The sequence below is a fragment of the Protopterus annectens genome, chromosome 5.part1 (genome assembly GCF_019279795.1).
Source record: "Protopterus annectens isolate FY-2018-M chromosome 5.part1, PAN1.0, whole genome shotgun sequence".
Lineage (NCBI taxonomy): Eukaryota > Metazoa > Chordata > Ceratodontiformes > Protopteridae > Protopterus > Protopterus annectens.
Window position 1 is genome coordinate 476,194,765 of NC_056736.1, and position 25,227 is coordinate 476,219,991.

Sequence of the window (25,227 nt, forward strand, 5' to 3'; positions counted from 1 at the left end):
TGTGCTATGCATTGTTTCTTAGCCAAAGCCATGGTGTACAGGTCTTGCCTACATCTGCCTACATGGACATCATCAGGGGGTTCCTCCACCGAGTCCTCCTGTGATTGTGGCTGTGGTGACCTAGGCACTGGTGGAGGGCTGTATATCACTTCCCTTTGCTGATCCTGCTGCAGCTGTTTCTGCAGGATCAAATTGTGCAGCATGGCACATACTGTGAACATCTGTGCACATATAGGTAGAGAGTACTGCAGGGCTCCACCAGATATATCAAGGGACTGGAAATGTGACTTCAGAAGCCCAAGCACACACTCTGTGATGTTCCTAGTTTGTGTGTGTGCCTCATTATGGTGTTCTTCCATGTGTGTGTGTGGATTTCTGATGGGTGTCATCATCCAAGGTTCCAGGGTATAGCCAGCATCCCCCAGTAAATGGCTTTGTGGGATGCCTTTCTAACAAACATCTGGTACAACTGTAATACATGCCAGATATGGGAGTCATGATAACTGCCAGGGCTGCCAGCATACATATTCATGATAATCCCATGGGCATTGCACATGACTTGGCAGTTGATGGAGTGGTACCCCCTGTCTTTGACAAAGATTCTACCTTCCTCACCAGGTGGTGCCTTGATGTGTACATGAGTGCAATCTATGGCACCAGTACTTCAGGGTAGTGTACTACATGGTAGAAGTGTTGCATATTGCTGGCACTCACCTCAGCAGTGAGGGGAAAACGAATGTGCTCACTGGCATGTGAAATTGGCAGTTTGACAGACAATTGCAAACAGACATATAGACATATGTAGACACACACACACACACACACACACACACACACACACACACACACACACACACACACACACACAATTCCTAGAGAAGACTAGTAGAATTTTCTAATTCCCCACAGCTTTTGTCCTGGCAAGGTAATACTGCCACCATCTTAAATATGGCTAGGGACCAACATAACACTTATGTATACCACTCTTGATCTATAATCAAATGTAATATTAATAATAATAATAATAATAATAATAATAATAATAATAATAATAATAATAATAATAATAATAATAATAATAATAATAATAATACACAAAAGTGATAATGCGCAGAGCAGTATAGCTAACTTACAGACCAATATCACCAGCTTGTCAGCATACATGCAATAGATGGATTGCTGAAATTACAGTGCAGTATATGGGAAGTGCTGCATTGCAGAGAGTGTTGTCCTTTGAATGAGATGTTAAACCTGGGCCACATTTGCCTAAAGACTAACCCATTCAACAAATAAAAATAAATACAGCATTGAGTAATCCAATTTTCCTCAGATAATAACTAATGTATAAATAAGTATCACAAGGTCTTAAAAGTACTTAAATATACAGAGATGAAAATAGTTTTACAAGGAATGCAAAATTAAAAAATCTGTTTCACAGACTGAATTTTTAAAGAAAATGTCTAAACTAGATAAGTATGTCTAAACTAGATATGTACTGAATCCTTAGTTTTGAGAGGTATTTAAATATCACACATGCAGATGTAAACACCGGGGGAATTTAATAAACGATACACATTTTTTTCCATGTAGACATTGCATCACACTGCTTACATGGACATGTACATTTTTAGATTCAGTAAGCACTGCTGAGCAGCTCACATGCATGCTGTAACACAGACACTTCCGTGGCATGCAATTCACCTCATAAGCAGGTGAATCTCATGCAAATCAGGCAGGTAGACTGCAGGTCTGCTACATCTGTATATGATAGATGCTGAAGTCAATGCTGCTGCTGCTGCTGAAAATAATCCTAGACAGAAAAGGAGAAGAGTGTTCAGGCCCAGGGTACCATTCCATAAGCTACATGAGCTGGAGATTTTAAAGTGCTACAGGGTGGACAGGGACATACTACAAGAACTCACTGAGCTCTGTCACCCTCGACTCAGACCCATAGCCAACAGAGGAAGAACCCATCCCAGTGGAAACAAAGGTACATGTAGCCCTTAGGATAAAGCTACTTCTTTTCAAAGACCAACTGGGGACATGATGGGGGTCTCAGTGGCATCAGCATCCAGGGTACTCCACCATTTCCTGGGTGCTATACTACCACATGCCAGTGAGCACATTTCTTTTCCCCTCAATGCTGAGGTGAGGGCCAGCAATATGAAACACTTCTACCATGTAGCACACTATCCTGAGGTACTGGGTGCCATAGAGTGCACTCATGTACACATCAAGGAACCACCTGGTGAGGAGGGTAGAATCTACATCAACCACAAAGGGTACCACTCCATCAACTGCCAGCTCATGCGCAATGCTTAGGGGATTATCATGAATGTGTGTGTTAGCGGACCTAGCAGTTATCACGACTGCCGTATCTGGCATGCATCACAGCTATACCAGATGTTTGCTAGGGGGGCATCCCACACTGCCATTTAGCAGGGCTGCTGGCTACGAACTGGAGCCCTGGATGATGACACCCATCAGAAATGCACACACACCCACAGAGGAATGCCATAATGAGGCACACGCCAAAACTAGAAATATCATTGAGCATGTGTTTGGGCTTCTGAAGTCACAGTTCCTGTGCCTCAGTATATCTGGTGGAGCCCTGCAGTACTCTCCAGACAAATGTGCACATATGTTCACAGTATGTGCCATGCTGCACAATATGATCCTGTGCAAGCAGCTGCAGCAGAATCAGCAAAGAGAAGGGATATGCAGCCCCCCAGCAGTGCCTAGGTCACCACAGCCAAAGTCACAGGAGGACTCGGTGGAAGAACCCCCTGATGATGTCTCTGTATGTAGATGTAGGCATGTCCAGTACACCCTGGCATTGACTAAGAGACAAGACATACCACATTCACTGACAACCTAGGGCACTAGGGACTGACACCTTACTCCTACTCACATACATATATTAAAATGGTTGATGTCAGGCAACCAACACAACCTGTATCTCTCCATGTATTTGGCTGTGTACTTCTTTCATCAGACAGAGTCAGCCCTGAGCTACAGTTCTGTCAACTGCTGCATTCACAAGGTAAGTCTCTAATCTAAACACTAATTGTAAGGATTACTACAATATTGTATCATATGTATGGATCTGTTACTGTTTTTCAAGGAAATACATTGGGTTATTTGGGCAGATGGAACCTTCCACATGGGACTACAGATACACAGTGCAATAGCATGTGTTTCTTAATATTCACTAGGCCTCATGGCTGGAATATTCATTACATCAGTTAAGGGAGATGTAAACAGTGGGCTCACATGATATGTGGACTACTGTCTATTCCAGCAGATCATGTGCTGTTTTTCCCCCACCTCCAACACAGCAGTGTTCCCATATAACTGCTTTAATAGAAAATCAACAATGGTATACTAGCGGACCAGGGAATCTCAGGGCTGTAGCACAGAAATCGATCACACATTGTATGGCTCACTTAATGCAAGATAACAATGTACATATTTATGCTGGTGATTGTATGATGAAAGACTCCTCTCTGTCTGGCAGCCTGTGTGACTCAGTGGCTAGGCAAGCTAGTATGGGTGATGGTGTTGATTTTTCTAATCTGAAATCATCCACACCTTTTGCATGTGAGGTATTATCATGTTGTTTTCACAGACTGTCACTCTGTGTGTGGTATAACATTTTGAACCTCAGTCACATATTAATGGCAACGGACAGCTGGGGAATGCCATGGACAATTTGAGTGAAGGACAGTACTGCAGAAACAAGGACAGATGTCAATGTCTGTAACACACAAAATCTTTGACTGGAGTGCAGGTAGTTGTGGCCTGGAGTCACTCTAGAAGTACTGACAGTCCCACAAGGCATGCCCATACACTTAGTTAAAATGAGCGCAGTTTGGTTGCCCCTTCATCAAAATGACCTGTTACATATAGCTATGTCTATACCTACAGACATATCCATATACATATCTGTCTGTGACTATCTCTCGCTCACATACATAGTATATTTATTTCTTTTTTATGTAACATTTGTTTATCGGGAAAGTCCAACTTGGAACAAAACCAATTTTCAGCAGAGGCCCAGGGAGAAATGCTCCAGATGCATGTCTTTGTAAAGTGGGAGGAAACCGAAGTACCCAGAGAAAACACACATGAATGCAGGGAGGGCATGCAGACTCCACACACAAGGCACTCCAGCTGAAAATCGAACGGGAGAACCTCTTGCTGTAAGGCAGCAATATCTCTATGCAGTGTCAAATAGATATATACCAGTATATATATATATATATATATATATATATATATATATATATTAAATTGATACATAGACTCACCCCATATATCTACATAGCACCTATACATATCATACACAGACATAGTTGCATTTATATGTACATTCCTGTTATATACAGAAATAAGTCTGTGGATGTCTGTATTGTCCTACATACCCTAATAATGGTGAGTAAATCGGCACTATCACACATCCATACTATTGCTCAAAGGATCAGTATAAGAGCACACCAGTACATAATCCACTTACTTACAGACCCCTGTGCCTGCAAGATGTCACCACATAGACCAAAGCAGATGAGCAGGTGGTGTAATGTAAAATGTTGCAAACTCATGTATGGATGTGGCACATTGTTCCTGCCCACAGGCTTGCCTAAGTGCAAACAGCCACATATGGCCATGCTATCAACTGTACACACATAGGTAGGATGATAATAGCATGCAGCTAGAATACTAGATGCAGATAACAGTATGAAGCAATATCACGCTGCAGACCAACAATGCTATTCAACAATAGCCTAGTGTGTGTAATCCACAAGTATTGTGCCTACAGTAACATATGTAACAGACTTAAACTGTGGCATGTGCGATTAGTAATGTGCTTTATAGTGTGTAAGACAAGAAAGGTAGGGGTTCTAATCTCACTCCACGTTACTGTGTGTGTGTGTGTGTGTGTGTGTGTGTGTGTGTGTGTGTGTGTGTGTGTGTGTGTGAATACCCCTATAAAACAACTGATATGCCCTCATGGGCTATCAACCTGCAATGCATATGCACTGTTTGGCTTTGTAAGTTGCTGCTAGCATCCAAACTGTCCTCCTTTATAAGGCCTAATGATGTTATCCACTTTAAGATTACCAGCTACCAATGTAGTATCAGGCTTAAGGTGTGGCATGTGTGATAAATACTGTGGTCTATAATGTGTAACACCTAGATAGGTAGGGGTTCTAATCTCACTGCAGGCTACTTGGTGTGTGTTCATGTCCATATGGCCTAAATCGGATCACCTCAATAACATAGCAATAGGTAGGGTTTTGCAGTATTTTAATTTTAATAGGTGATGTGGCAGCTCAAATAACTGACCACAACAAGGTCTGCTGATGTCACCAAGCATTATATGTCATAACCTGATTGTACTAGCAGACATGATGTGTGTTGTGTGCCTCACGTACTGTGACCTCCAGTGTGTGCCATTACATAGGTAAGCATTCTAAACTACATAGCCAACTTGAACTAGGTGTGCACCTTAGCATGTCCTGTACAAAGTAATTGGAGGTAATGATAGCCCCATGTTTGTGTGTGAGGCTGTTAGAGCATTTTACATCATCTTATGGAACCATAGGACATTTGAACTTCACTATCATAATGGCCATACAGCCCTCACAATCCTACACAACTTAATACCCATAGTTACAGGATTAGCATATATTGCCCCAGTCCAAGAGAGGACACAGGCAGACACCCTGTGTTGGGAGGATGGTTGCCCAGCCAGTCATGCAGACGGCATATGCTGATGTGCACTGAGATGCTCTTTTTGCCATCAGGCAGGGCTCTGTTCCAAGGGTGTATTTACTTCTGCTAGAAATAATCTTCCCTACCAGCATGTATTACTCACCTCACATATAAGGCCAATGTCCTTACAGTGCTGTATCCATCTACTATGACTCCTACAGATAGGCAGCATATGCAATCAATTGAGGTCACAAATTGTCCTGTATGCAAGGCACAGATCACCTCTGAGTAGTTTATATGCCACAGGCTAAGATAACACTCAGTGCAGACGATCCCCATAGAACACATACTGAAGACATGAGGTGTCCTTATGAGGGAGAATACTGTTGTCTGCAGGTATCAGTACTTCTTGGAAAAGTACATTACCAAATGGTCATTCCACTCAGGAAATGACATGCAGGGGAAGAGTACTTGAAGGTTATGAGTATGTCACTTAGAGGTGACTGTGCCCTCAGCTATGCCATATAATTCCTGCCATACCACTGTGGAGACATGGTGATTTGAGGCACATGAGGTGTACACCTTTGTGGCCAGGTTTGTGTGCCCAGTTCTTTCAGCCTTGTATATGTACAGCACACATTGCGACTGATGTGCTACTTACCAGGTACATAGGTCTTACTGATGGAAATGATATCACATATAGATATGCATGGAGTTCATGACCATTACTATGCCAACAGGCATGTGCTCAGCAATACCCCCTTGCAGGGTAGTGACATAACACCAAGACCCTATGAGTGCTCACAGTTTGCAGGCCTCAGCCAACATTGCTAGCCATAGTCAGTCAGTAGTCACATGTATTGTGCTTAAATGGCTTACAAGCAGTGGAGGACCGAGGACTGTGCCTTGGTGAAAACTGCTGCTTACAGATCAGCTATTGGAGGTGGATGTCCCTATGCTGAGCATGTGTGCCTTCAATGGTCCACTTAGTGACCCCTAAAGTGACAGTATTGTGGATGCCTAAGTGGGTGCTATGTAAATGCTGCCAGAGTGGGGGATATAGACAGATGGCTTGACTCAGTCTAGGCTGTTGTATGCCCTGATATCCCCTCACCCAGGTTCCAGATGATTGCCTCAGACATGTCCACCATGTGTAACAGTCATGCTCTCCCTTTCACCCATACATATTGTGTACAGTCAACTGTGTGTAGATCACATATATGTGTGCTGATCAGCTCCATGATGATTGCCCCTATGGATGCTTAGACAAAGAGGTCTATGGTTATGTTGGTCCGTGGATGCACCACCTCTCTGTAGGGGTATAACAGTTTGCCATTGTCCACTCAGCTGAGGTGCAGTCATTGGTTTCAGTATGATTGCAAGGTTTTCCAAATGGAGTTGGTAATCTTTGTCAGATCATATGTAGGATGCAGCCTGGAATGTTAGCATGAGCAATACATGCTGTGTATCCCCATTGAGAGGCCAGTTAAGAGCTGCACTGTAAATATGGAAGTTATGGAAGATGTTGTATGAATGTCATGTGCCACATGTGATGGGAACAGGGGAGTGTAGTTGACTCAAACAGTGTGGTACTACAGGTTAGCTATGAGTACAGACCCATCATATGTGGCAGCATTATGTAAGACTTCACTGACAATCTGGGCCTGTCCTTTGATGTCACACATGTAACTACACTGTGCATTGTGGTTCTGCATTGTTTGGTTGGTTAATGTTGTCACTTACCATGTCTACACAACATCACAACAACACTATGTGCATTTTTTAATTGGGGAGGTTGTGCCTCCATGTTGGGGGGGGCACACTGACCCCAACTATCACACAGCACTGTCCATCTGTTATGGTACAGCCTGCTAATAGCAGGTATCCACCCATAAGGTTTGCTGTGCCATGATGAGCCTGTGTCCCCCTGTCACGTACAGCCGAGTTCATGCAGTTATAATGCTGCTGACAAAATGTATGGGTGTAGAGGTCTGCATACTTGCCTGTTCCATTTGAAGGGGGAGGTGCAGTCAAGCTATATCAACCATCCCACAGGAGGTAATACGTGACTTTGTTGACATAGATATGTCTCTATTGTCTGCAAGTGGGAGCTCGTGCTGGTAGTTCTAAGTAAACTGATATGTGGGCAGATATCACCAGGGTGGATCCCACATTGGGGGGCTGTGGTAGACACCATAGTGGAAAACACATGGTGAAATATGGTGATTCCCCATGTGGGTATGCCATGGCACTGCTCCAGGGCATTGTAGGTACTGACCTGAACTAACCTTTGGGCAAGTGAGCCACAGCATGAATAAGCAACACAGTGTGTACACATTACACTTCCCTGATTTGTTTGTGTGTGCTCTGTACTGACACCTTGCATGACTTCCTTCTTGCAACATGATGCAGGTAACAGCAATACGCATGTGCACAGAGGACAAGTAGCATGTAGTACCAAGCGGTGTCCCCAGATCTCTAAGTCATGTCACCTGCAATGCCATGAGAGGAGTTAGCATGGATATGAGCACTAACACTGTTGTACACCAACTGAAACTGAACCACACACTGTTTCTTTTGCTCAAGGCCAGATCATGCCTACCGACTATAACCCGTTGCCTGTTACAGTATGCAGTGGATGATGGAATTATGTCTCCCTCCACCAACCATGGCCTGACAAGGAGGTGTTTGACAATAGTAGGCCAGCAGATCTTGCTGGAAACTGTGTACATTATGTACACAGAGTTATGGCAGCTGGTGGATAAGCAAGTGTCTGACGGTCATACTCTGGGAAAATAGCATTGGAAGACCTACATTGCAATGATTCCATTCACCATTGGCATTCACCATTCTTCACTGTTGGCATACCACTTCTAGACATTCCCTCCCAACAGTCACAACCACTATCAGTGACCTCTCTCTGAGTAGATTAGCAGGTGATTGCATATTAGGAGCTGTCACCAAATTCCATACAGAAATAACAGTTATCCAGGATGGTCTAAGACACACATTCAGTTGTAGTCAGAGCCACTGTCAAAGACTATATGTCAACGGCTACAAAATACTATCCTTTAGAAGACATCCACCCCTGGAAAATATTGCAGTGTCCACACACTGCACACACTGCACATGGAGTTATAGACACAGAGAGTAATGTAGCCTTTCACTTTCAATGGTTGGTCAGATGTGGGGTTGCATTCACTGTCGTTCAAGCTATACAGACAGGTATGGGATGGAAATCCCAGACTGTCACTGCTATACTGTATGTGGCAATCATCATACCTATCATTATTTGCAATGGCACCCTTGCTATGTCACTACACAGGCATATCATACACCTGTTGCAGCCACACAGGTTCCATGGTACACTGATACACAGTGTAGATAACATGTCCTATGGAGTCTGTGTCAAGACTGTACATGTGTAGTCTTTCATGTGTTTATGGTAAGTATATTAGGCAAAGGTATCACTAACAGAGTACTGGGCTACATGTTTGTTGTGTCCTTGAGCAACATGGGGGATAGATATAACAATATGTCCACCATTTGGGTGACTGTCATGACATGTGTTACAGTTTGGTAGTAATGTGGAGCATGTATGAGGGCAGTCCTTGTTACATGCAGCAACTTCAAATGTGTATGCTAGTTGTGAAGCTGTGCTAATCCACACTGTGAATTTGAAAGGTTTTTTTGGTGCACTCTGATATTAATGACCCTCATTTGCAGTGTCAAAGTTGAATTTCTCTGAGAATGCATATTAATGTATGATGTGACACTTTATGCACTTTTACTTTTGCTATAGGCATATGTGAAGTGTGTTTCTATCTGCAGCCCTGCGATTTCCATCAGTAAAAAACAGACATTGATATGCATTGTGAGAATAAAGGGTTCATGACTCAGTTATTAATTGCTGGCTTCACAATACTGTAATTTCACTGCTACATAAAACAGGATTTGAACCCAGGACTGTGTGTGGCAAAATGCACTGTTTGCAAGGCATTTAACAGACTAAGCTACTAAGTCACTGCTACAGCAAATGTATTTGCAAGATATATGTGCACACATACAGGCTATGATGCACATTTTCTACATCCATCAGTATGTGCATGGTTTTATATGGCTGTATTTCTACACCAGGGTCCCAGCTGAACATGCATTTTGCCATTAATGCCTTAGCAGGTGTATTTCCACATGTTGCTGATAAAGGGCACATTTACCTGCTATCACAGGTCTCACTTACATCCATTATTATGTCTTTGGCTTTCTAGTAGTGAACTATTGCACCAAAGTCCAAGGTACACTCGTATTTTTTCAATTATTTTTAATCAAGTTTGCACGGAATGGTACAATGCACAGTTCTGCTGAAAGACGCTTAATGATTGTAACTGGCAATTACTATGTTTTGTTTAAACCACCTGCTTTAATTAAGAGTTGAGTGGCATGGCAGGTTATTGCAATGATCTGCAGGTGCAATTGCCTTGGGTTCAAAATATGGGGCAGGTGTTCATTTTGTATGTGTGTATTACAATTAAAAAAAACATATAGTCAATATAGCTCTATTTAGCTAAGCTGAGTGAAGCTGCACAAAGCAGAGCATCATGCAGCATTGCACTAAAAAATACAAAAACAAAAATAGGGAGATGGGAAAGTGGTGAAATTTTGTGCAAGCAGGGGGAAAAGCATAGTGAAAGGCAAGTAGGGATGTGCAGGACAGTTGCAAGAAAGAATCATAGCTATCCATTTCTTGTACAGCAACAACTGTGCACTTTGACAGAATTTTTACATGACTTTGAACACTCAACCCCAGAGAGAGGGGTGAGAACAACATAACTGTGTTTTCAAGACAATTGGACCAAATTATGTGTGTCCAGTGGACATGTGTGTGAAATGGAGAGCTATTTACAGGACAATATATTTTTTTGGGGGTACAGATACCCATTTATTTATGGTGAGAGTGGAATGTTGAGGAAGAGACATAGGTACGTGTGAAGGAGGTAGGTTAGGTAGGTGAGGATGCATTTGCATACAGACAAGACAGCAGATAGGGGTGGTGTGTGACACATGGGTGGGGGGAACACCTTGAACAGGGAAGGTGTTGTGGAATCTAAGTCCCATGTGCCTCCACAAGGCAGCAGTGTGAATCATATCCCCACCCATTGGACTATCAGCACTGCTCCATCACTGCAGTGGGGGTTGCAGTGGCGGAGGCTGGCATCAGGGTGAGGCTGCCCCATCAGGTTGGCCAGCACATCCTCAGTCTGGTGGAGGCAGTGGTCAAACTCATGGTAGACCTTCCTGTGCAACAAAACTGGCAGCTCAGCCCAGCTGACAACTCCCCCTCCATCACCACTCCCAGAAAGTGGCCTTTCCCCATCCCATGGGGCAGTACTACCCAATGCCACAGGAAGTGCAGGGGCAGCAGAGGGGGAGTCAATGGTCTGGGTTCCAGATGTGCAGGGACCAGGTGCCATGGCTGGAGGATGCAAGGCAGGTGGATCAGCTGGAACATGACATGCTGTGGTAAATAAGGTACAGCAATAAGTTAAGGTTAGTAATAACCAAACTTTTCTTATTATTAACATAATGGAACATTATAGTTATTAATCCAAATACATTTTAATGTATATTATGTGTAACACAAGATTAAGTAACATAACAGTCAGTATGTTAACAGCATAATGCCAACAAAACAGTTAGCTTAACAAAATATATGTTAATATTGAATCATATTAACACATAACAATAATAAATCACATTTTAACAAAATATAGTTATTTATTTGATTTAACATTTGTTAAACAGTAAAGTCCAATTAGGACAGAGCCTAGTTTCAGTGCAGGCCCAGGGAGAAACACTCCAGGCACATGTCATTGAATGTGAGAGGAAACAGAAGGACCCAGAGGAAACCCACACAAACGCAGGGAGGACATGCAAATTCAGCACAGAAGGCACCCCAGCCAAGAATTGAACTGCAGACCCTCTTGCTGTGAGGCAACAACATTAACCACTGCACTGCCCATAAAAATGAACAACATATATATTTCTTATCACACTGAGCTACTGGACCACTGCTGTTAGTTTAATGAAATATGTTACTATTAAACCATAATAATAAATAATAACAACACATAAATGAAGATAAGGGGTGGGAGAAAGAGAAAATATTTCATTCCTGACAATGCAGGTTATATCCCTGAAACCACTGATAATAAATACTCTGCAGGTGTGTAGTGTCAGTTTTGAGTACAGCGACTCCAATTCTCCTATAGCTGATGTAGTACGTACATACCTCTCAAGCTGTTAGCATGGGTCATTACGGGTCAAGCAATAAAAAATCCAGGTACACAACTACACAGGACAGTTTCACATAATGTGGACTTTTATAACTACCAACGTGTTCTGTAAGCAAATGTGATAATACATTGCATACCAGATAATCATTTTTCTTGTACTTCTGTGACAGTCAGATTTGACAGGTTTAACTACATTACAAGAAGTCATGAGACTTGAGAGGCATGTTTGTGTACAGTACATAAACTGCATAGCCACTATGCCTCAGTTGGCAGGCATGTGAATAGAACCCAATAGCTGTGACTGCAGGGGACATCTGCAAATAATGTAACAATTGACTGCAGCAACTTAGTACAGACATGCAAGGAAAACAGTCGTACTGGAGATATTTAGACAGACATATTTATGAATCAACAAGGCTGCTTAACACTTTATTTGTATTGCTGATAAGCATCTGTGAAATCTAAACACAGTTGCTTTATAGTTTTCGATGATTTGAGATTCGATGATATGAGTTTTCGATTAAATGAGTTTTCGAAGATTTGGTCTCGATAATTTGCAATTCGATGAAATGGTAATTCGATGATTTCAAGTGGAACCATTAAGACACATTTATTTATGAATCAATAATGCTGCTTAACATTTTATTGGTATTGCTGGTAAATCACTGTGAAGTCCATACACAATATCTCCCTATACAGTAGACTACTTCACCCATATACATTTATTATCTGGAGTAGGAGGAACAGAGAGCATCATGTGACTGATATTGGCATGGAGACAGTCTTGGGCCATACTATGAGTTGAGCACTACAGTTTTGCATTCTACAGCTATTACAGTGCTACACTTGACTGCAGCAACCTTACCATAGACAAGCAGTGCATACAACTCTATTACAATGGTTATGACAACACAATCCTGCTGTTTACCATTTGTTTACTGTTATTGTTAGTGCTTATTGTCTATTGCAGTACAGTTGTTATTGTTCATTTATTGCACTACAGCTCTCATTGTCCATTTATTGCTCTATAGTTCTACTTGCCCATTTATTGCACTACAGTGTTTATTGTGTAAACTTTGGTGCAGTAAATGCTTTAGTCTTACTTGCTTATTGCAGTACAGTTGGCATAATAAATCTGTACTTACTACACTCATGGTGCAACCTGGCCAGGCACCCAACGTGGGACTCAACATTGTGAGTCCTCTCAGCTTCAGCTATTGGGAGACAAGCACACCACTATGCATACCAGTTTTGCAGACATTCAGGTTGCATTTTGGTAAAACAGTGGAAAACATACTTACATATTTGTGGCACATGCCCAGGTCTTGCTTCATGGACACAGGTGTCCAACGTTCCTCTCTTTCTCCTCTTCAGGTCAGCACAATGGTAGCAACACTGTTCACCAGTGTGGGGGAAACCAGGAGCACTAGTAAGTTCCCTGGCCAACTGGTCCCAGGCTTTCACCTTACATTCCGAGCCCCGGACACCACCCTGCATCAGCTTGGGTTCATAATGCTTTACCAGGACCCCAACAAAGACCCTGGACTCCTGCACACCCCATCTCTGCACCTGAAAGTGCACATCATCTCCAACACCACCTGGCATATCTGCAAATAATCAAACTCTAAGAAATGGTGCAGAATTCCCACCTAATGCATCTAATATAGGCTGTTTTCACATCCTTGTATGTTATTGAGTAACATTCAAAAAAGTGCTGCATCTCTTAGCAGTGTGCAAACCAGATAAGCAGAGCTGAGCAGTGTGAAAACTTGTACAACTGAAGTTTTAGCAAAGCTTAGCACCATGCAAACATTAGTAGCCATTAGCATGTTGGAGTAGTATTCAGCACAGCACAGCAGTGCCATATTTCGCAAAAGTTGTTTTTACAAGTAAACATAAATACAAAATTAAATTACAGACATCTTATGACTGCTACAGACTCAGGACCTACTAAGCATTAGGCTGTAACTCTACCCAGTTAGTTACTTGGATATTATGAACACTAGTATACCTTCACATATACTGCTGGACTACCAGTTAGTGTTGCTGAGCAATGTGCAGTGCCTTGCAAACATGCTTAAACAGATCTGCAAATAAATAATTAATTGCATTTTGTTTCCATTTTTAGATGTCTGGCAGGTGTCTGCTATGTATGTATAAGCACTGCTCAGCTCTGAGGTGTTCTGCGCCGTGCAGTACAAATGGCAAGTACAAAAAAATGATGTATATAATTTTGATAATTAATTATATCCAGTTTCTGTTTCTAGATGTGTCACAGGTGTCAGCATTCTATATGTGAGCACAGCTTGACATTGCTGCGCTCTATATCACACAAACATACAGAAAGGAAAAAAAATCATAAAAATAAAATGTTAGACATTTACAACAATTCACAGCACTTCAGCAGTACCGGAGAGCATTACAGGGAGCCTCACCTTGTACATAACATCCACAACAATGGGTAGCATCTACACTTCTCCCTACATGAATTCAATATCCCTATTCCTATGCTCTCCCTCGGCAGTGCACCATCATTAATATGCATGGTGTGCTACCGAGGGGAAACAGTGGTCGTGTACACAGATATACTCCATGTAGGCTCTACATGGTGCCTACATGGATTTTATTAAATCCTGGGGAAAGTACAAGACTGCACTACAAGGGAAAAATGACAATCTCCCTGATCCCTACTATACCACAATGTCGCATATTAAAACATGAGCAACATTTGAAAACTGATTTTTGAAATCTTTAGCTTGCAGTTCAAGTGGTCAAACCCTTTATAATTAGATAGTTGAATTACACACACACACACACACACACACACACACACACATATATATATATATATATATATATATATATATATATATATATATATGTGTGTGTGTACCATAAAAATGGTCACATTTTGCTTTCATCATGATCAAAATATCTTGTGAAAATGTTAGATTGTAAAGTTTATGGAATTATGTTACAGTTGACTCATGGGAGATTGATTATAGCATAATTCATTGCAGTTGTGGAATCTTGGAGTTATATATTTGCATCGTTATATAATGAATGGTTTACAAGAGTCAAGTGGAATAAGCTGATTCATCCAGTAGCACAGGGCAGATTGGGATTACCCAGTTTGAAGGGGTATTTCCGAGCTACACAGTTAAGTCTCCTAGACATAACAAAAGCAGAAAACAATAATTCAAAGTGGAAATTGATGATGATGAAACAAAGGGGAAGCTCAAGAAACAATGAGAGACTGGGATTTTGCATGCAGGCCTTTAAGGAGAATAACAATAATCATACAGAATATTATAGCCATAAATTATCAGAAACTACTATAAGAACTAAACCAACATGGGAATGGAGAAAGGAGATTCTGATAATAGGGGTGACTGCAGTTAGAGATACAGACAAAAGGCAAGAAGGGGCTGGAATTTATTGGAGAAAACTGGTAAAAAGAAAAAACGCCATTCAGGAATCTAGAACCAGAATTTATTCCATCCAAAAACACATCAGTTTAAGCGCTTTCGTTCACTTTGGTAAGGAACTTCTTCAGAGATTCTGAAGAAGTTCCAAAGTGAATGAAAGCACTTAAATTGATGTGTTTTTTTGGATGGAATAAATTCTGGTTTTTGATTCCTGAGTGGCATTTTTTTTTTATTTGTTTTATAGTATGCTGCTAGTTCGTTGTTTTGTTTATAAGTATTGGAGAAAACGAGCAAAGAAACCAAGATATTGAGAGCAAATAACTAGAGGGGGAAAGATGATAGAATGGAAAGATGCCAATAATTTATTTGGATGCAGGTTAGAGATTGCCTTTTCTATCAGGGATTAATATCAGAGTATAGGCAAAGAGAAGGAAATGGGGGGAGTCCTAAACTAAAGACCAACGCGGGTAGAGTTTTTAATAGAATCTAGAACAGAACATGCCATTAAAAAAGGAATAATTAGTAGAGCATGTAAAATATTGCATGATAGCTATAAGAATCAATCAGAGGAGGTTAGAATGTATTGGGAAGAGAGACTGGATAAGCAATTCATAAAGAAACAATGGGAGGATATATGTATGTCTCCCAAATATGCAACAGAATCTGGAAGATTTAGACTTTTTGCCTGGAAATGTTTACATAGATATTTTTATACCCCAAGTAGACTTGAAAGAATTTTTCCTCAGGCATGCAGCAAATGTTGGAGGTGTGAACGGCAAAAAACAGGTAATTGGGAACATATATTCTGGGAGTGTGGTGAGTTGGAGTACTTTAAGGGTTCACTGCAGGATGCATTGCTGGAGATGCTGGGTGAGCAGATTGGTTTGACGAGGGAGTTGATTTTTCTGAGCTATGATACAGAATCGGAATTGCCTATATGTGGTAAGGCTTTGCTGTATCTAACAATGATGGCTGCCAAAAGGCAATTACTAGAAAATGGAAATGAAAATCTAAACCAACTACATTGGAAGCAGTGAATATAGTAACATAGATAAAACAACTGGAATTCAGACGTTTAGAAAAGGGTAATAGCAAACTACATAGGAAAAAATGAGAATTGTGAGAACAATACATACAAGGGAGGAATGAGGTTTTATAAGGCGGCAGGACTTAAATGAGCTATATAATGTTTGAGTGAGAAAGATTGGATAGATTATAAGAGATGTAAAATGCTTGGAACTAGAAGTGTGTCAGTGTGGTTTGTTTTCAATTATATAAATGCATTAGTGCCTATGTAGTAAGTAATGGTTTAATAAAGATGTTTCTTGTTCAAAAAAAAAAAAAGGAGGAATTGAATGTATGTGATGTTGTTTAGGTTATATGGTATAAAGCAATATATGTGAAGTATAATATTTGTTACATTAATATAGTTTGATTACTTTTATATGAATGTGAATTTGCCTATATCACAAGTGATGATTCAATAAAGTTGTTTGAAAAAAAAACATACATAACATACACCACATGTCCAGCATTCATTATATCAAATACATTCAGTGCATCAATAAACAGACAAATTTCCTTTTCCTGTGCATTACCCATAACCCAACCACATTCAGCTCAAATTTGTCTGAATAGTGGTAGTGTTACAGGAAGAGTTTTTTTTAAGTTCAGATGTATGTTAGCGTTAGAGGCAATGGCAGGGTTAGGGTTATGGTAGCATGCATAACTAAGTTGGCTGGGGGGCTTCATGGATATATAGATCTTCAACTCTCTTTTTCTAGCTTTTGCATGGGATCAAGATGCTGTGCAAATACTTACCAACTCTTTCAGTTTAGGGCCACTATCCAACTTTCTTTGACACTCATATCTGTCTGGCATAGGTCTTCCGGTATGCAATCTGCCCAACTATTGTTTTGATGTCCTCATTTCCCCTTATTTATTCCTGTCAATCCCAAAGTTACTTTATCAGATCACCTTCAGATTTTCTGCACGTGACCAAACTGTCATGGTCTGTTCCCCTTCACCATTTCGGCAACAGAAGCTAATTTGGCTACAGAGATGATGACCTCATTCCATTATTTGTCCCACAGTATGCATCCTACTCATCAGAGGCACTTTGTCTCCATCCTTTCAAATTCCTCAGTTACTCAGACTTCACTTTTCAGGCCTCTGAGCCATGCAATTGAACTGATCACACCACTGTTTTATACACCTTACTTTTTAGCTTATTTGACATTCTTTTGTCAAACACTACTCTAAATAATTTGTGCCACTTGGCTGCAGTCTCTCACATTCTTATTTGGAACTCATCCTTCAGATGTAATTTCCATTCTCCTTAATCACACCTCCTAGCTCCCTTGCTCTTTTAATCTATTCAGCTGTGTTCCCTTTTATCTCAATTTCCAGCTTCTTTTGATTTCTCCTATATGCTGCCATGCCATCTGTCTTGTCTCTACTCAGTTTCATTGCATGTGCCTTCAGTTTTACATTATAGTCCCACATCTGTAGCTATACATTCATTTCAGAGCCTAGATGTATTACGAAATTAATGGGTTACAACAGTTTTGTTGATCATCTCCCTCCAATCTAGTTGTTGATGTACTCCATCATCAGTATGAAAAGAAGTGGGTCACAGCTCAACTCTGATGCAGACCCACTCCTAATAAGAAATGATTTGTGAGGCCAAAGACAATTTCTACTTATATCATTTGGTCCTTCTACATAGCTTGCACTAATTCTGACAGTGTTTCCTGGGACTTTAAATCAGTGCAGGACTGCCAAAAGCAGCTTTCTTGGAGTTTTATCATATGTTTTTTCTATGCCTAAGAATGCTCATTTGGACTCTCCTCATCTTTTTATTATTCACTCTCTAAAAACACTGAGTCAGTGGTTCTGCACCCTGATATGAGAGCCCTGGATTACAGACTGATTTGCTCATGCTGTGAGGCTATGACTGTACAGCAGATGCTGAGTATACAGTGGAAGAGTTGCGTCAGTTGCAACTGCTATCACCTCCTTTGAGATAGTGGGAGAAGGGAGGCTGCCTAGGCTGACCTCAGTATGACATTTCAGAGCCTGTCCAGCTCTGTCCTGCAAGTGGTATACTGCTGGGGCTATAAGCAGCACATGAATGGAAGAGAGCCTGAACATTCTGGAAGCAGCCATCATGAAGCAGACAGGGCTGCAGCAGGATAATGGGTGCTGAGACACACTTCTCAGTAGAAGCATTATACTGTACCAGCATCGTCAATCTCCCTACTGGCCCTGGACATAGGATGTGTGATCCCAGGGTAGTCTAAGGCAGACTGCTGAACAAAGGCAGTAGCTGATGATCAGTTGCTGGGAGGTAGGAAAAAAAGGTTATTCTCATTCTCAGACAAGTCCTTCTCCAAATCAAAGGACTAGCTGCTAATTAAGCTAGATACTCTTGACTGGCCCAATCTCTATTAATCAGGTAAACCCACCCAAGACTTACTGATTGCTAACCTCATTGTATATCCAACATTAGAAAAACTCTTCCCATTACAACAAAGATGTTATAAAGGTCAGCATTACCCACTGATCACACCATAACTATAATCTTACACAGAAAAAAATAATCTTGAAAAACTTTGAAAAAAATGAAACCCAAAGCATCAAAAATCTTACTTTCCCTTAGACATGAGTGCAAACTTAGGAAAAGGAAGCAAAAACAACATAAAACAAAAGTGCTATGGCTTATGATTCCAGACATTTCTGGAGAATGGTTAAAATTAAACTCCAGTCAGCCCCGAGTACATCTGTCTCCACTATTTTACAAATCTCAGGGCTTCACTTTCAGGATCCAGTCCTAATAGCCATTGCATCAGTGAAATATTAATCTACCGGCAGATCTGTAACCACTTAAAGAAATTCAGCATGCTTACTGATCCACATCATTGGTTTCATAAAGGACATAATACACTAATAGCCAAATATACAGCTACCTATAAGCTCTGTCTAGCCATGAAAATGGTTTACTAACTGGCATTATTCATATAGACCTTACAAGAGTGTTATCACAGAATGTTCCTAAGTAAGCTGAAAGATAAAGGATTCAGCCATAATACCTTAACTTGGTCCAAACATTACCTTAAATATGGAACATTCAATATGCAATCTGGATTTGTGGTAATAGAAGAAGGATCCTTTCTATCAGGAATCCGACAAGATTCAATCCTGGGCCTCGTACTGTTATCCCTTTTCATTAATGACTTTACTTCTACAATTTTATCCTCCATAATTATTTAAAGTACAGATTATATAATTTATTATAGACCAGGACCAGTTGCAGTACATACAGAACAGGAACTTCAAAAAGGCCTCAGTTGAATATATGCATGTTTTAATAGGAATCAGTTGATACCTAGCAACAGTAAAACTGCAACTGTATTATATTATGTACCTCAAAATCAGTAAAAAAGCCTTTTACAATAATGGACACACATTACAGTTAATTAATGTTAAGTTCTCAAGAAGAAATTTCTCTGCTCGACATTAGATTGCAAGCCTAATTTTGTAAACGACACACCAACCTGATTACAGATAAAGTTAACTGTTAACTAAGGACATGCTTTTGCTATTATAGGTTAATAAATTTGCTCTGTATTATGTTATTTTTCTACATAATTTGTTTTTTTTTCATATTGATGTATGGAGCTTTCCTCCCCTGGCCTCTCCTTAAAGGGTCTTTGCTTTTCCTGACCCAGCTGCATTATCCCAATAAGCAAATGTAAATAAATAAAAAAAAAAAATGCTGTTCTCTTTGAAATTGCCTAACACTATAATGATCCCATGTTCCTGCCATTAATGTATTTATCCCTTGTTTGGAATTCACTGTTCCTATTATCACACGAGTTACTTAAAGAAAAGGACACAGGATTCAAACCACAAAACATTTTGGCTGTTCTTTTATTACACTTGCATCTAGAAAAGAACAGTATTGAACCTCCTTTTGAAACGATAAATGTTTCCCATTTAAAGCTCAGTCAGTCTTTCTTACTCTACCATCAAGTGCAACTTATTAAAAATGATCTACTGCCTCTCTTTACCAATTAAGTTGAAAATTACATCCTCTTCTCACTTCTTTAGAATGCAAGATAATGATACATTTATACTCCAAAATCACATTCAGCCTTTCACTGAAATGAAAATGGTTCAACAAAATCATAAAGCTAATGGGAACCACCTCTCACCTGCTCTCAGAAAAAAAAAGTAACCATATACATCAAAGTATGTATTTATCCATATGCTATATACATGCAGGGTTATCTACCACTCTGCATGCCGAGGTGTCAGGGGAGGCATATATGCAAGTTCTGCCAAAGATATCATGAGTCATTTCTTCATAGATTATAATGTAGATTGAAACAGTACAATGGGATAACACATACCTGATATCAGCAGGTTTCCTGTTAATAACAATCATGACAACATGCACGTGGCACAATCCAAGGACACAGTGGAACTTTCTGAATTACTTCCTTGGGAGGGCTCACTCACATCTCCAACATCAAAGACGCTGTGGAAGTACAAGCTGATTCCCCAATTCTACCATTGCAGTGCAGCCCATCTGTAACTGTGAGCATCCTCACATGCTCTTCCTAAGCATCCATCGCACACAGACCCTAACATTTGTACTTCCTCTGACATGTCCATAGCCAGAACATGGGAGAGGTATGGGGGGTGGGTCATGGCACAACCGTGACTCCAGATCATCTCCTCATCTTTTTACAACTCTCAGCATAACTTAAAAGATATGCAGACCAGCGATACAGGCACAGACAGCCGATACCTTCAGCATTTTGGAGATTGTGAGTGGGATCTAGTCTTCCGTGATAATGTGCAACATCTGTGCAATGACAAAGAGTATAGGGAAAGGGAGCAGATGTTGCTGTTAAGGCCTCTGGTTCCAAATATGGCTTCCATGAGTGCTCTGCTCAGACACATGGAGCCTGCAGTCTTATTTGCCACTGAAGGCTGTGCACTGCATGGCAGTAAGGAGTTCCAGATATGAGGTAGAAAGCCACGTGCCAACCCTACATTAACATCACAGAAAGCTTCTGAGACAACTTCACAATAAGTTAAGGCCATGCAGTCTTCCACTCTCATCTCTCAGTGGATGGCAATGGTCATCAGCCTCAACACCTGGGAGCCTTTGGCAGTTTGATCATGAATGTTACCATAGATCTATTCCTTTGGTATCATCTATGGGCACATGCAGTCCCATGCCTGCTTGTGGTAATTGTCTAGGTCATGGATGATGGAATTCTAAAGCTCCTGACATGGGACATGATGACAATGTACATGCATTTCACCCCATAATTCTACACCTTTTTTGCCACAGGCCGCATCAAACCCTGAGTCTTTAGGCCATCAAAGTTGACATCAACAGTGTTCATGACACTGCAGCTGAGCTCTACCATTAGAGATTGTGATCTCTGACTGCATACATACTGCTAGTAGAGTAAATGGTTACTGCATTCACCTGTAACATATCCACCTGATATGACAATGTTGATGACAGCTGTTACTCTTTTCCCCCAAAACCTGTACAAATTATGATAACTGTGTCCTACTCAATCTCTAGCCTCTGTGGGTATGGTCATGACTGATAAACACCCTGACCATTTCATACAGTACCTTACATACCCTGCATGTGATAATGCATGCATCCTTGTAACCTGTGTTGTCTTTATCATGGCCCATAGTTGTGGATCAGATGTCACCTCTTCACAAATGCTGCAATGTATCACAACTGCCTCTGGATTTCATATGGCAACACTGTTGCATTTTCACTCCCAAACACTGCAGGTTATTTTTACACTGTTTGTCCTACTGATATGCTGGGCCCTGCTGGGGTGCTTCCATGTTCCTGTAGTGGCTCTACAGTGCCATAATATGCAACATGATGCACAGCTTAAACATTTTGCTGCAGGTGTCTACTGCATATTTCAACTTTCCAGTGGATATGTCAAGGCATTAGACACATCCTTTCAGTTGTCCAAATACATGCTCAAAATTATTATGTGTTTCTGCAGAGACAGTGGTGTATACCATCTTTACATTTGTCTGGGGGTTGTGGAAGGGGTAATCATCTCTGGCTCCAAAGCATATACAGCATTACCTGCATAACGTAACAATAACACCCTTATGTATAGCCTGTTCTCGCTTTGCATGGTATGAATGTATAATGAAGAGCAAAGAATAATCCACGACCTTGAAGAAAGGAACCAGAACTCTGCTAAAGTCCACAAGGCTGTCTGTGATTTTTGGAATACTTCAGTGTGATTTTATCTGTGACTTTTGGAACACTTCAGAAATAAAAATACAGCCTTGTGGACTTTAGCAGAGTTCTGGTTCCTTTCTTCAAGGTCGTGGATTATTCTTTGCTTGTCTTCAGTTTTGTGCATTACTTCCCTTGATCTTGTCTGCCATGGCCAATGGAGAAGAAACCTTTAACCCAGGAGAAACTCCTGAAATGCTGAAAAACACTACAAATGATCTTCCGGTGAGCAGAGCGGAGTTCAACCAAGTCCTGGTTGCACTCAAGGAGCTCACTAACTTGCTGAAACCCACCACGGCTGCTACACCAGGGCTAGGTTGCAACCAGCAGCAAGCACTACAAAACAACTTTGGATTACCGGTAATTGCGGACCCGGAAGAGGGTACAAGCTCCACTATATCCTCCACGGACATGTCTGGCGCCGGATCCAAAAGAAACAACTTTACTCGTCGCCATGAAGCTATCAGAGCTCCTGAAACAAACGTACAACCAGGGACCAATGGAACTAGTAATCCTGCTCTGAAACATAGAAACAAGGATGTAAACTTTACAAAATGGGCTGGACAACGCTTCACCTTTTCTAAAGGTAGTAATAACACTAACAATATTTCTAACTTTGATCAGAGCATGGACTTGTTCAAGGACAAATTATACTCCTTAAGGAGTACACAGCTAGAGATAGACTATTTGAATGAATGTCTGAGAGTAAAACGTGTCCCGAAAGGGCTACGCTTTTTTAAATTTCCAAACAATGTTCAGTATGGTACTGATTATTATTTTAACTTGTGTGAGATTTTTGATAAAGCTGGATTGGAGATGTTGCATTTAATGGTAGGGGAATATGAACTGAAAGTACAAGCATTAATGACTGAGCTAGACACTTTAAACAATGAGTTAACATCTAGTACTAATTTTAGTGCTTTTAAATCAAACTATGACAAGGTTTTTGATAATGTTGATGTTTTTTGTGACAAGATTCTTAACAGAAAACTAAGAAAATTAGAACGTGATCTCATCGAATACAGGGATGGCCTTGCCTACCCTAGCCCCAATGGTTACAATAAAACTTCCTCCAAAAACAACACCACAAACACAGATAGGGCTAGTGACACATATGATAGACAAGAGGAACCCCTTAGAAGAAGTGAAAGGCTAGCAGAGAAGAACAGAAGGGGTACTAACAACCAGGATTTTCAGCAGAACCCCGGCCAGACCGGGGTTTGGGGACAGAGACAAAGACAGGCACCGAGGTCTTGGAATTTTGTTCACTAACAAACCACCACACCCCAACTACCCTAACATCCCTGGATGACCCTACAACTGACCAAGCCCCAAATCTGGGTTTACACAATCAAAACCCTACTAATATTGAGGGTAATTGCACTATTTTAAGGAGAAACAACTTTGCCATATACAATTACACGGACATGAACCTTCCTACAAATGCTTTTGATATTTTCACCCGAGGGTTACATTTTGTTCCAACTAAACCCATGAACTTAACACAAGCTCTGATAGATTTAAAAATGTTTACCAGAGCCTTAAATTTAAATTTGATTTTTAAAGGGCAAACACTTAATGCAGCAGGCCCAATGCGTACAAGTCTCTTTAACCCCCCACTACACCCAATAATTCTCTTCTTTGAAAAGTTAGTGGAGAATGACTTCAGGAAAGTATACAATAATCAAGAAATTCTACTTCATCCAAATTTTTCTGAACAAGAAATGAATTTTATTGAACACTTGCATGAAGAAAAAATCAGGGTCATGAAACCTGATAAAGGAGGGGGAATTGTCCTTATGTTCTCAGAGGACTACGAAGCCCACATGCACATTATGTTGCAGAATGACGAACAATACGAGACGGTTTCACGAAACGAGATCAATATAGCCTTTGCTGAGATTAAGTACTATCTTACTGACCTTCTATTACAACAGGCCATCAATGAAAAGGTCTATAACTACTTACATGTGGAAAAGCCCAGAATACCAATCATCTTTGGGATACCTAAAACCCATAAAGGAATAAATCCACTACAATTCCGGCCGATTGTATCAGGAGCAGGTGGAGTGACTGAGCCCCTGGGAAAATTTATTGATTACATGACTAAAGAATACACGTCTTTATTGTCCCACGTTTGCAAGGATTCTTGGCACTTCCTCCGGGACATTCCCACCTCTTGCTATTCTCCAGACACCTTAATGGTCACAGTGGACATCAAAGATCTGTTTTCCAGCATCCCTCATCAAATAGGTTTGGAATGGTTTGCCCAATTTCTAGGCCAGAAGACAACCCTTAGTAACAAAATGTCCAACTTGCTTACCGAAATGATGGAGATGGTTTTGTCCAACAACTTCATCTTTTTTAATGGTGAATTATACAAGCAACGGAAGGGGGTTGCCATGGGGGCATCTTGTGCATCCTTCTACGCAAATGTAATATTGCACATGTGGGAGCACACATTCGTTCTAATACCCCCATGGAA